We start from the raw sequence: 13,987 nt of genomic DNA on the forward strand, positions 1-13,987 counted from the left end.
TTTTGAGATGTGTTTATTAGATATTCCAGATGCAAGTTCTTAACCAGATATACATTTCCTTCTGTCTGAAGAATGGCCTTTAACATATCCTATAGTGAAAGTCTGTTGTTGATGGATTCTTTCAGCTTTTACATGTGCAAAAGTATCTTTTCTCAGAATGGTCTTCTGAACTTTCCAATGTATACGTGTTGATGTTTTGAGGCTTCTCCTCTTCTTAAGCCCTGATGATTCCCCGCTGTCTTTCTTCTGCATCTCTGCATCTTCCCATGGATAAGTGGCAAGTCACAATCAAAGCTCCAAGACTCATTTGAAAAACACAAATAATAGGTATCAGAAGAGACTAGTTATTACACCAAGATAAGGGCACAAAGCTTAGATGCAAAAATATTGCTACAGTTTTACTAAAAAGAATATTTCAAATAAACACATACATTAATAATGATATGAGTATATAAAAAGCTAAAAACACACACAAAGTTTAATCTTTTCCTTCTTTTTATCACCTATAAGTTTTTTTCTTCATTTAATTTACTTTTATATGTTGTGTGTTTGCATGCACAGATAAGAAATGTAAAGCCTTTACCCTTACTTTTAATGCATAATTAAATCAGACAATATATATGTAATACAGAAATAACATGTTATAGTTTTTTACATGTGCACATGTGCAAGTAGGGGAGGGGCAGACTGAGGGAGAGAGAGAATCCCAAGCAGGCTCTGTACTGCCAGAACGGAGTCCCATGTGGGGCTCAAACTCACGAACCACAAGATCATGACCTAAGTAGAAACCAACAGCCTGACGCTCAACTGACTGAACCACTTAGGCACCCTCAGAATTTAACATCTTAAACTGTAATGATACTTTGCTAGGCCACGTACAGTCCAATGAAATAATTTACATTCGTTTGTTCATATTAAGACTTTGAAATCCAATGAATACTTTATACTTACCAGCATATCTCAACCTAGATGCTAAATTTTCATCATAAATACTTAATATGCTTTTAGAGTTCATAAAATTTAATTTAAAAAGTAGACCAAAGGGGTGCCTGGGTAGCTCAGTCGGTTAAGCATGCGACTTTGGCTCAGGTCATGATCTCAAGTTTCAGGCGTTCAAGCCTTGTGTCGGCTCTGTGCTGACAGCACAGAGCCTGGAGCCCGCTTTGGATTATGTATCTCCCTCTCTCTCTCTGCCTCTCCCCCACTCGTGCTCTGTCTCTCTGTCTCTCAAAAATAAATGTTAAAAAAATTTAAAAAGTAGACCCAAGTTGTTCTAAATATACTAAAAAAGTGACCAGTAACTGGATTGAGTATCTGTTTTTAAATTTAAATTAAAATTTAATAAAATTAAAAATCCAGTAACTCAGTGGACTAGCCACATATCATGTACTTGACAGCCATGATGGGTAGTGGCTACTGTATTGAACAAAACAGCTCTAGAGAGCTAAGGAACAAAGTTGTTTTCAATTTTGTACTGTGTCCGTACATAACTTACCCAAATAAACCATTTTCCTGTTTTAAAGCCAAATAGTAACTAGAAGTTTGTAGAGATCAAGGATGCACCCCTAAAGGATGAATGTGGAGGCAAAACAGTTATCTTAATAGTATATTCTTGTAACCTAGAACAAAATTCCCAGTAATAGCATTCCAAAAACACATTCTGAAAGTGCTGTATCACATACAACTCCATTGGAAGTAAGATTGTGCGCTCAGTAAAACTATACAGCTTAATGAAAAGAGTAATCTCAGAGTATTGATGAAGATATCAACTACCTAAGTTTGAATAGAATAATTTTATAAAATATGAGTAGAAAAATCAATATAAATTAATATTTTACATATTTGATTTCAAATACATATATATGAATCTCAAAAATAAATTAGATACTGTAAGTATAGAATATTTCATATAGGTTATTTACATCTATGTTCCTAATTAGCATAGTCTGTAGCTTTGTTTATAGAATTTATTCTTGAGGCACCTGGGCGGCTCAGTTGGTTGAGGATCCAACTTCAGCTCACATCATGATCTCATAGCTCATGAGTTCTAGCCCTGCGTCAGGCTCTGTGCTTTGACAGTGCAGAGCCTGGAGCCTGTTTCTGATTCTGTGTCTCCCTCTCTCTCTGCCCCTGTCCCACTTGTGTGCTGTTCTCTGCCTCTCTCAAAAATAAATAAACATTAATTTTAAAAAACTTATGGTGTTTATTCTTGCTTGGGTTTAGTACTGGTGTTATGGACTTCAAATATAAGAAGTGAAGTTCAAGTGAAAACCATTCCTTCTTTTATTGAAATGGGCATATAACAGCATTGCCTTGAATTCCATATAGCACAGAATTGTCTTGAATTCCATAATATATCTTATGTTTTTATGTAGTTTTTAGTTTATTCAGGTTCTGCAGTTATTGTTTTTAGTAAATTATGGTAATTGTATTTTCTTAGAAATTTTCCTTTCTCTCAATTGCCATTTTAAAAAAATACTCTATAACTTTTTGATTGCCAGCATGAATTTAGTAATGTCTTATTTTTATGAACTTTTTCCCAGGGCAATGAATTAGAGCTTCAGAAATCCTGGAAAAGAAAAACCCTATTTACAAGACAAGATGGATCAAGTTCCAAAATAAATAAGCAAAGAGAGAAAACCCACTTTGAAGAGTGTGTTATATTCAGGTGCAGGGAGATGCACCTTCTTCCTAGTTTTTAACAGAAACAAAAGTGTGAAAAAGAAGAGGGAAACCATTGTCCACTATCCTGAGGTTATGTAGGGTGGACAGAGTACCAGAGAAGGGGGTTTTCTGTTTTCAGTTCAGGGCAAACTGAAACTCAAAGGAGTCATGTCCCAGAGTGAACAAACTGGATAGGGAGAAAGTTAAGAGGTAACTTTTCCCAGAGGAAAAAACTAAATCTCAGAAAACAGAGGACAAAGCACTGTTACACAGGGTTCAGCCACCCAGAGTCAAGACCTGGGACCTTTATCTCCTAAAGTCCAAGCCGTGTTGAAGGAAGTCATGGAAAATTCACAGTTGTGGTTTCTTGAGAGTTTTTAGGAAAGGAGGTGGTGTAATGGAAGAAGTACCAAAAACACACCTCATTTGCCCACACACAGCATGAAGAGTTGGAGACTCTGTTTATCCACACCATGTTTCCAGATTAAAATCCCCAGGAGGAATCACCTTCGAAACTCAACTTACCCAAGTCAATAGTAAAGGTCTGTCTGATCCCCTGAAGTGTGCTTGGTACCTTCATCCAAACCACAGTCTGGAAATTTCTGTCATAACATAATAATAATATTTCAATATACATACTGTGCACTAGTACTGAACTGGGCACATCGCATATGTTGGCCTTGCTATCATCCAGTTTAAAAGATGAGGAAAACTGAGGTTCAGGGGCAAAGTGATTGGATCACAGATACAAGAATAAGCAGTATAGCTGGAATTAGAACTTCAGAGTTCTCGTACTGTAGAGCTCAAATAGAGGTAGGACTCTTATTCATACTCCTGACTTAGGGTCTTCTCAAGTAAATCCCTGCAATCTGTTTAATTCATAATGCTACCAAGAGACAAAGAGCTCCCCTCAACCTCTGATTCTGCTAAGGCCCCAAAGTTTTTCTTACACTATTCCTTACTATAATCCTCACCTCCCTGGTAGGACTAGCTTCTCTTCTCTAGAGTTCAGGAAACCTTCTCTAAAGTCCCAGAACAACCTCTGAAACAATCCCCTTTTTTTTCTTCTTCCTTCTCTGGGGTCCCAGTCCTGATTCCTTGATGTCCCTTCACTCATGCCCATCTCTGCTCTCTCAGAATTCAGTGTCATGAGGACTTGGAGAGGACATGAGGATTATAATTTGGCTTTTTCCACTCCAGACAAGCCCCAAAATCCTCCATTCACTGGCCATAATCCTCCCACTTCTCCCACTCTTGTATCTGGTTCAGGAACCAACAATTCAAATTGAGGAAGCAGCAGCAGCAACTACTAAAGCAACCAAACCAGACTCTTCCATCCAAGAATGTGCACATCTCAACCACAAAGTCAATCAGTCTTCATTATTTTTCTTCCTGCAGTTTCAGATTTCTGTAGCTCCTTTCCACATCAGCCCTTAGGCCCTTTCAACTGGGCATGGGACTCTCATCACTGAGATATCCAAATGTAAAATCCTTAGTTGGAGAAGCTAGTGGCCTCAGTGTCTTGCTTTGTACGCTGATACCTATGACATAGCCTAAATCATGAAAGTGTACAGTTTTCCTGATGAGAGTGAGACATCCTGCCATTCTTTTCATTGTCTATAGAAGTATCCCTCACCAACAAGATCCCAGCTAGAAGAAAAGAGTTCCTCTCTCCACATCTGTGCTGGTCCAGCTGTAGGTCTATCTCCTGGACAAATCAGGTCGAGTATGACAAGCTGGGCTTTGCAGTCTAAGAGATTGCCTGGAATTCTAGAATAACTCCAATGTGGTGGAGTTTGGATTTCTCTGATCAAAGTACAAATAAATATCAGATCATATAGAAAAATGTTCTTGTCTCTTATACATGCCTCTTTTCTTTCCTTTGTGTGCTTCTAAACCCAAATGTATGGGTCAGTGTCACTTTGATTCCCACAGAAGTGTAAAAACTAGAGATACTTTAACAAGTATAGCTCAGTTCTACACATCAGACCCACAACTCTCCCAGGAGATAGGCCTTCTGAATTCCTTAGATGGCCAAAGAGACTCCAAAATTCCCTCTTCTCAAAACTATCTTAAACTTTTAATTAGTTAATTTTTAATTTTGTTTTTATTTTTTATTTTATTTTTTTTTTTTTAGGATTTTAAAAGTTTTTATTTAAATTCCAGTTAGTCAACAATGCAATATTTGTTTCAGGTGTACAATATAGTAATTCAACAAAATATACAACACATTGTGCTCATTAAAACAAGTGCACTCCTCAATCCCTATCACCTATTTAACCCATCCTCCTACCCACCTCCCCTCTGATAACCATCAGTTTGTTCTCTATAGTTAGAAGTCTGTTTCTTGGTTTGCCTCTCTCTTTTTTATCCCTTTGCTTGTTTGTTTTGTTTCTTAAATTCCACATATGAGTGAAATCATATGGTACCTATCTTTCTCTGACTGACTTATTTTGCTCTAATTCTAGCCACATCAATGAAAATGGCAAGACTTTATTCTTTTTGATGGCTGAGGAATATTCCATTATATAATAAACAAACAAACAAACAAACACCATATCTTCTTTTTCCATTCATCAGTCAATGAACACTTGAGCCGTGTCCATAATTTGGCTATTATATATAATGCTGCCATAAACACTGGGGTGCGTGTATCTCTTTGAATTAGTATTTTTATTCTTTTAGTAAATACTTAATAGTTCAATTGTAGGGCAGTTCTATTTTTAACTTTTTGAGGAAGCTCCATACGGTTTTCCAGAGTGACTGTACCAGTTTGCATTCCCACCAACAGTGCAAGAGAGTTCCCCTTTCTCCGCATCCTTGCCAACATTTGTTGTTTCTTGTGTTGTTGATTTTAGCCATTCTGACAGGTGTGAGGTGAAATCTCATTGTAGTTTTGATTTGTATTTGCCTGATGATCCATAATGTTGAGCATCTTTTCATGTGCCTGTTGGCCCTCCTAATGTCTTCTTTGGAGAAATGTCTGTTCAGGTCTTCTGCCCATTTTTAAATCGAATTATTGGGGCAGGGTGTTGAGTTTTATAAGTTCTTTATATATTTTGAGTATTAATACTTTATCTAATCATTAGCAAATATCTTCTCCCATTCAATGGGTTGACTTTTAGTTTTGTTGATTGTTTCCTTTGCTGTGCAGAAGCTTTTTATTTTGATGAAGTCCCAATAGTTTATTTTTGCTTTTGTTTCCCTTGCATTGGGAGATATATCTAGAAAGAAGTTGCAATGCCAGTGTCAAAGAGATTGCTACCTGTGTTCTCCACCAAAAAATTGCTAGAACTGATACACAAATTCATTAAAGTTGCAGGATACAATATCAATGTACAGAAATCTGCTGCATTTCTATACACCAATAATGAAGAAGCAGAAAAATTAAGAAAACAATCCCATTTACAATTGTACCAAAAATAATAAAATACCTAGTAATAAGCCTAACCAAAGAGGTGAAAGACCCATGTTCTGAAAACATTGATGAAAGAAGTTGAATATGACACCAAGAAATGGAAAGACATTCCATACTTGCGGATTGGAAGAACAACTATTGTTAAAATGTCTATACTACCCAAAGCAATCTACACATTTAGTGCAATCCCTATCATATCACCAACTGCATTTTTCGCAGAGCTGGAACAAACAATTTTAAAATTAGTATGGAACCACAGAAGACCCCAAATAACCAAAGCAAACTTGAAAAAGAAAAGCAAGCTGGAGCATCACAATTCCAGACTTCAATATTACAAAGCTGTAATGATCAAGACAGTATAGTACTGACACAAAAATAGATACATAGAATAGAAAACCCAGAAATGAACCACAACTATATGATCAACTAATCTTCATCAAAGCAGGAAAGAATATCCAATGGGAAAAAGAGTCTCTTCAAGTGGTTCTGGGAACCTGGACAGCAACACACAGAAGAATGAAACTGGACCACTTTTTTACATCATACACAAAAATATATTCAAATGGATTAAAGACCTAAATGTGAGCCATGAAACCATAGAAATCCTAGAGGAGTATACTTCAAGTTTTTATTTTAATTCCAGTTAGTTAACATATAGTGTCATATTAGTTTCAGGTGTACAATATAGCAATTTAACAGCTCCATACATCATCTTGTGTTCATCACAACAAGCGCCTTAATCCTCATCACCTATTTAATCCACCCCCACACCTACCTCCCTTCTGGTAATCATCAGTTTGTTCTATATAATTAAGAATCTGTTCCTTGCTTTGACTCTCTCTCTCTCTCTTCCCTTTGCCTGTCTGTTTTGTTTCTTAAATTCCACATATGAGTGAAGTTATATGGTATTTGTTTTTCTCTGACTTATTTCACCTAGCATAATACTCTCTAGCTCCATACACATTGTTTCAAATGGCAAGACTTTATTCTTTTTTATGGCTGAGTAATATTCCTACCTTAGGCTTTTTTTTTTTTTTAAAGGGTCAGCAGCAGGGCTGGGTTGGTCATTAACCTTTAATGGGAGCAGTATATAAACTTATATTTTATCACCAGTATTTAGGGCCTAGGGTTTTCTAATAGATATATTCAGTCAAAATTTAAGGGGAAATCACAATCACCATTAGTTTTAATATATGAATCCATAAGTACTAAGAAACGTATGAACTGGCATAGAAAGAAATACAACAGATTTTGAAGATGAAATGATTATCTAGGAAAATTGACAAAATCAACTATCAGGATTTTAGAATTACTGTTCAGCAAGTTTTCCAGTACATGATCAACCTACAAAATTAATAGCATGTCCCCAAAACCAATAATAAAACAAAACATAATAAAATAAATACCTCTCAATGAAAAATATGTAAGGATCTAGGAATCGAATAAAGGATATAGGAGATGTTGTGGATAAAAGGCTTTTGAGGCCATAAAATAATAAATTTGAGAGGATTTAAGTCATAAATTCTGTTCTCCAAACTGAATAATAAAATCAATAGCAAAAGAAAATTCTCAAAATTCCCAAATACATGAATATTAAAAATTACACTCCTAAATAACCAATAGATAAAGACAAAATCACAAGGAAAATTAGGAAATACCCAGAGACAAATGAAAACAAAAACACAACATGCCAAAACATATGAGAGGAAGTTAAATCAGTACTTAGAAGGAAATTTATAGCTACAAAATCCTATGTTTAAAAAATGGTATCTCAAATTAATAAACTTTTTTTAAATAGGAAGGAAGCTTGAATAAATATATTAATATCTGTCAAGTTATACTTTAAGGCAAAACACTTGGTTAAAAGTAAAAATATATTAGACAAGGACAAAAGGAACAATTAACCTGAAAAATAGAATAATTCTGCATTTGTATCTATTTAACAACGTATTCCCAAGACATATAAAGAAAAGTTAACACAATTCTGGGGGAAACTTAAACACATAATTGTAATGGAACATTTTAATATAATACTCAACAATTGCCGAGCCAAATAGATTAAAATTCAGTATGTATAGAGAAGGTTTTTAACCACACAGTGAATAAGCTTGACTTAAAAGAAGTAGATTTCTTCATCCAAATGATAGAGAATACACATTATTTTCAAGCACATAATGATCATGTACTAGACCACAAAGTGTATCTTAAACTTAAATGAACCAATAACATATAAGCAGCATTTTTTTTAAGTCATAAGGCAATTTGACTAGAAGAAACTTCAACTTCTCTCTCCATTTAGAAATAAAGAGTACATTTCTAAGTAATTAATAAATCATGGAAGAAATTATGCTAATAACCTGGTAAATAATAATAATAATGATAATAATAATAATAATAACAACTAGGTAAATATTTACTGGGGAAACTAACAGACACTAGCAGTAGCAGGTTTGCAGGTCTTTGTTACCCATCACATCCTGGATCACTGCAGAGGGATCTTGCAGAGCAAGACTGCAGACCTGGGAGAAAAACATTGGCCCTTAGGCTGTGACATTTTTTGCCTTTTTTTTTTTTTTACTTTTGATTTTTTTAATAGTCTTTATTTTTTAGAGCAGTTTTAGGTTCATAGCAAAATCAAGCAAAAGGTACAGAGATTTACCATATACTCCCTGCTCCCTCATATATATAGCCTCCCCCATTATCGGGAGGGATAGGTACATTTGTTACAATTGATGAACCTACATTGACATACCATCACATAAAGTCATAGTTTACATTAAGGTTTACTCTCGGTGGTGTACATTACATGGATTTTGACAAATGTATAATGACATGTATCCATCATTATAGTATCTTATAGGATAATTTCACTGCCCTAAAAATTCTCTGTGTTCTATCTATTTATCCCTCTGTCTCCCCTAACCTCTAGCAACCACTGATCCCTTTAGTGTTTCCATAGATTTACCCTCAAACCAATAAATTTATACCTTCAGAAACTAGAAAAAGAAAAGCAAACTAAGTCCAAGGTAAGCAGAAGGAAGAATATATACACTAGAGCAGAAATAAATCAAATAAAGAAAAGAAAAACAATACAGCAAGTCAATAAAATCAAAAGCTAGCTCTTTCTCAGTCTGACTTACTTCATTCAGCATAATACCCTTTAGACCCATCCATGTTGGCACAAAAGACAAATACCATATATTTCACTTATCAGTGGAATCTAAAAACAAAACAAATAAATAAACAAACCAAAAGCAAATAAGACATATAAATATAGAGAATAAATTGATGGCTGCCAGAGGGAAGGAACCTTAAGTGACAGGCAAAATGGGAGAAGGGAAGGGAAACACAGGATTCCAGTTATGGAATAACTAAATGACAGGAATAAAAGGGACAGCATGGGGAATATAGTCACTAGTACTGTAATAGCAATGTACAGTGACAAATTGTGGCTTCACTTGAGCATAGAGATGTAACATACAGAGATGTTGAATCACTATGTTTTATATCTAAAATTAATGTAATATTGTTTGTCAAGTATCCTCAAAAAAATTTTTTTTAACGTTTATTTATTTTTGAGACAGAGAGAGACAGAGCATGAACGGGGGAGGGTCAGAGAGAGAGGGAGACACAGAATCTGAAACAGGCTCCAGGCTCTGAGCAGTCAGCACAGAGCCCGACGCGGGGCTTGAACTCACAGACTGCGAGATCATGACCTGAGCCGAAGTTGGACGCTTAACCGACTGAGCCACCCAGGCGCCCCAAAAGATTTTTTTAAATAATTGAAAGGGAAAAAAATCTAGTTCTTTGACAAGATAAAAAAAATCATAAATCTTTAGATAGATTGACCAAAACCAAAAGAAAATAAATAAAAAAGAAGACTCAAATTACTAGAATCATAAGTGAAAGATTATACCACTACCAACCTTACAACAATAAAAAGCATTGTAAAGGAATACTATACAAATTACAAAATTATGCAATTATTCATAACAAATTAGATAATTTAGATGAAATGGAAAATTTCCTAGGAAGACACAAAATACAAAATTTGACTAAACAAGAAATAGAAATGTGAATAGAGCTTTAACAAATAAAGAGATTGAGTTAATAATCAAAAACTTCCCACAAAGAAAAGTCCAGGCCTAGATGGCTTCACTACTAAATTCTGCCAAACATTTAAAGAATTAACAACAATCTTTCACAAACTCTCCCCCAAAAAACAAGAAGAGAACACTTTCTAACTCATTCTATAAGACCACATTACTCTGATACCAGAATGGAACAAAGACATCATGAAAAAATTACAAAGTAATATCCCTTATGAATATAGATGCAAAAATCCTCCACAAAATACTAGAATACCAAATCCAGCAACATATAAAAAGGATTATATACCAGACCAAATAGGGTTCATCTAGGAATGCAGAGTTGGTTCAACATAAAAAAAATCTGTGTACTATACCATATTAGTAGAATAAAGGACAAAGTCACTTGATCATTTTAATAGACACAGAAAAGCATTTGACAAAGTTCCTTACACTTTCATGAAAAAGAACTCAACAAATTGGGATAAACTTTCCAACTTCTTCAACTTGATAAAGGTCATCTACAAAATGCCCACAGGTAACATCATAATGGCAAAAGACTGACTGCTTCTCCCCTAAGATCAAAAACAAGACGGGTACCTGGATGATTCAGTTAGTTAGGCATCTGACTTCGACTCTGGTCATGATCTCACGGTTGGTGGGTTCGAGCCCTACTTCAGAGTCTGGGCTGACAGCTCAGAGCCTGGACTGTCTCTCTGACCCTTCCCTACTGACTCTCTCTCTCTCTCTCTCTCTCTCTCTTTCTTTCTTTCTCAAAAACAAATAAACATTAAAAAAAGAAAACAGGAAACAAATTTGGGATGGCCACATTCATCACTCTTATTTAGCACAGTGCTTAAAGTTTTAGGCAGTGCAGTCAGGCAAGAAAAGGAAATAAAAGGCATCTGAATTAGAAAGGAAGAAGTAAAAATATCTCTGTTCACAGATGGCATGATCTTGCATATAGAAAATCCTAAGGAATCCATAAGAAAACTATTAGAACTAATCAACAAGTTAAGCAAAGTTTCAGGACACAAGATCAATATGTAAAATTTTTATAATTTTCAACTGCTCGTTGTTCACCCCTAAATAAGTTTACCTATGTGGACATATGTGCACGGAAAAATCCAGGGAAAGGCAAATTCTGTATCTGTCTTTGGTCCATATATTCAAATAACAGCATTGGTGAACACTTGGTATGTTCTGGGCATCATTTGTGCGCTCTACATATATTAATGCATTAATGTGTAAGCTTACTAACACATAGTCACACCAAGTATTTTCATCCCCATTTCACAATTGGGAAAACTGAGGGAGAGAGTGGTTAAGTAATTCGGCCACATACATAAATTAGTGAAGCCAGGATTATATATTTGCTTTCCTTAAAAGATAGCTAAAAGGGTTTCTTTGAAGAGGAAGTAAAGAAGAGCCCCAGACTCAGAGTGAGAAGAACTGAGTCTTTCCACCAGCCAGCTGTGTGACCTTGGATGGACAATTTACTTTTCTAAACCTCTGTCTCTTTGTGTAAAAAGAGGAAGTTGGACAAAGTAAAAGCAAAGCACCCACCACCGCAGATTCTCTCACACTGGATTTAATTAACACTGTGCCTGATTTCTGATTTACAAACCCTCCCTTTCCCGGCCGTGGGGGAAAGAAGAGGGCCAGGAGAGGACAGCCACTTACTTGTCATGACAAGAAATAGGAGAAACAGAAACAGGACCGCATGTCACTTGCACAAGTTGCTGCTTCAGCCAGTGATGGGTTTAGGTGAAAAGCATGGTTATAATTAGAGCAGCAGCCTGGCCTGAATGCTCCACCAGCCACAGTGAGCACAGCTGGATCTGCCGACTGCACGCACAGGAGTCTGAGAGGCTGCTCCGGCCTTGAAAATGATCCTTCTTAAAAAGATTTGCCTCCTTCCTCAAAGGAAAGAAAACCTATTGATATAAAAGCTCACTTCCCTTCCGGCTTCCCCTGCTAAATGCTACTCCAGTAGAGACCAAGTGTTGATGAATACAGGGGAAAGAAAAAAATCGTAAGCTGAGCCTGGTCACATTGCCCCTTGTGATATAGTTTTATTTTTAACTTCGAAACACTTGAACTATTTCTGTTGAAGTTTTCTCTCCTTTCCCTGCCTCCTCAACAGAACTCTGTCCTCTGCTGCAGCTGATGCACCCCGGCCACTTCCTGCGATCTGCTTGTTCACAATCAAGGGACACAGGTGCAGCAGATGCTGACTCCGCCCGTGCCATTAAGGTAAGCTCTTCAAACGCGAGCAGGTGCACCAGGGGGACACGTGGAGTGATGAACATGGAGATGGAAGCTGGGCTGCGCACCACCTTTTTGCTCTGAACAAGAGGATTGTTAAGCAAATTAGTTAGATGTGGCGGAGAAAGGGGTGGGCTTTGAGAATGAGACTCAGCCATATGTAAACTTTTCTTTTAAATCAAAAATCTTAGAGCAGGAAGAAATTACCTGCTTTCTGACAGCTTACGTTCTCTCTTCTACAATCAACCAAAGTGGCTATGTGATGTCTCTAAAGTTATACAGTAGTGATGGGGGGTTGGGGCAGGGTGGAGAAGATGGTGAGGGAATAGGTAGAAGGATTTCTATTTCTATTTTCTATTTCTATTTTCTAAAGTCCAAATGCTATGATCTTTTCACCAGTCAGCATTTGCTACGTTACCTGCCATTCTATGTACCTTAAATTCCATCCCCTGTGTCACACTACCAATTAATAATATAGCACAATTATATTCACTGTATGTGCTATTTAAACTCTGTTCATAGAGCTTAAAACCTGTTTTTCTTTAACAATATTCCCTAAGTGTGGTTCTCTCCTCTCTAAATCTCTTGAATCCAAAATGCATCCATGGAATAGAAGTGAAAGCATTTTACAAGTTGACAAATTTATATAGGCTTTTGCACACAAACCCCAAATTATTACAAAGTTGGAGCTTGCACATCCAGAGGGCCAAAGGGAAAATGATGAATGATACTTGAAGTATCAAAAGCTTTAATGTAGATTATTTCTAGTTTTTGAAATAACTGCATAGCATTGCATGCACCAATAAATTGTCAGGGATAAGGGTGCAGTGTTTATTTTGTTTCCCTCTGGGACTTGCTTTAATGTTCAAAGTTCAGCTAAGGACATCCTAGGAAGTAGCCTATGCAGCAAAAGGGATTCTGTACACTCTGAACTTTGCAGTGTACAGGCTAAAGCTACCAATGCCAAGTAAAAAGAGACCTACCCAGATACCCTAACTCCTGGATTCCTTCCTTCCTGCCTCTGTAACCTCCAGACATATCCCATAACTGTGCTGTAGACATCTAGATTATAATTATCCCTGTTTGCTGGGGACAATGTATTGTATAGAGCTGACTAACTTCCCTTAATTTTGTCAGGGTTTCCACAGTACCAAGGTCTTCAAGGTATATGGTGGGATGCTGTGCTGGCAAGACAGGGGCGTGATGGTTTAGGAGTAACCAAGCATACAGGCTACCTCACAGCTACCCCAAGATAATCTGGCTAATTAGCACTTTCTTGGCCAATACAAAACAGTAATTAAAAATACTGATACTAATAACACAAGCACCAGATATGAGAATTAACTAGGGTATAATGAAAATGCTGGAATCATAACCCAGAAGCCCAGGATTGTGGACCCAGGTATGGGAATTATCATCAGCCACTGGTTGTGTTAAAATCTCAAGAGACAAAGTGATTACTTTAGTATTTAACTTTATACACTTTCTTTCCCTAGAATTAAAATCACCATAGCAGCGGAACAGGTTAACAATGTATAATTAAAGTAAC

At 36.4% G+C, this 13,987-nt stretch overlaps 1 protein-coding gene and 1 long non-coding RNA gene across 2 annotated transcripts in view; one reads left to right on the forward strand and one right to left on the reverse strand.

Annotated features, from left to right (window-relative positions):
• LOC123610945 lies at positions 1–11,965 on the reverse strand. Its single transcript, XR_006718348.1, has 3 exons — positions 11,854–11,965; positions 8,485–8,601; positions 1–302 (listed from the first exon to the last, which is right to left on the reverse strand). It is a non-coding gene; the product is annotated as an uncharacterized LOC123610945 (long non-coding RNA).
• FBXO40 (F-box protein 40) overlaps positions 11,933–13,987 on the forward strand; it is a 17,543-nt gene continuing 15,488 nt past the window's right edge. The window contains exons 1-2 of the mRNA XM_045502194.1: positions 11,933–12,205; positions 12,317–12,426. The gene's annotated coding sequence lies outside the window, so the exon portion shown is untranslated. The remainder of the gene's footprint in view (positions 12,206–12,316; positions 12,427–13,987) is intronic.

Source organism: Leopardus geoffroyi, chromosome C2 (genome assembly GCF_018350155.1).
Source record: "Leopardus geoffroyi isolate Oge1 chromosome C2, O.geoffroyi_Oge1_pat1.0, whole genome shotgun sequence".
In the NCBI taxonomy this organism is placed as follows: Eukaryota; Metazoa; Chordata; class Mammalia; order Carnivora; family Felidae; genus Leopardus; species Leopardus geoffroyi.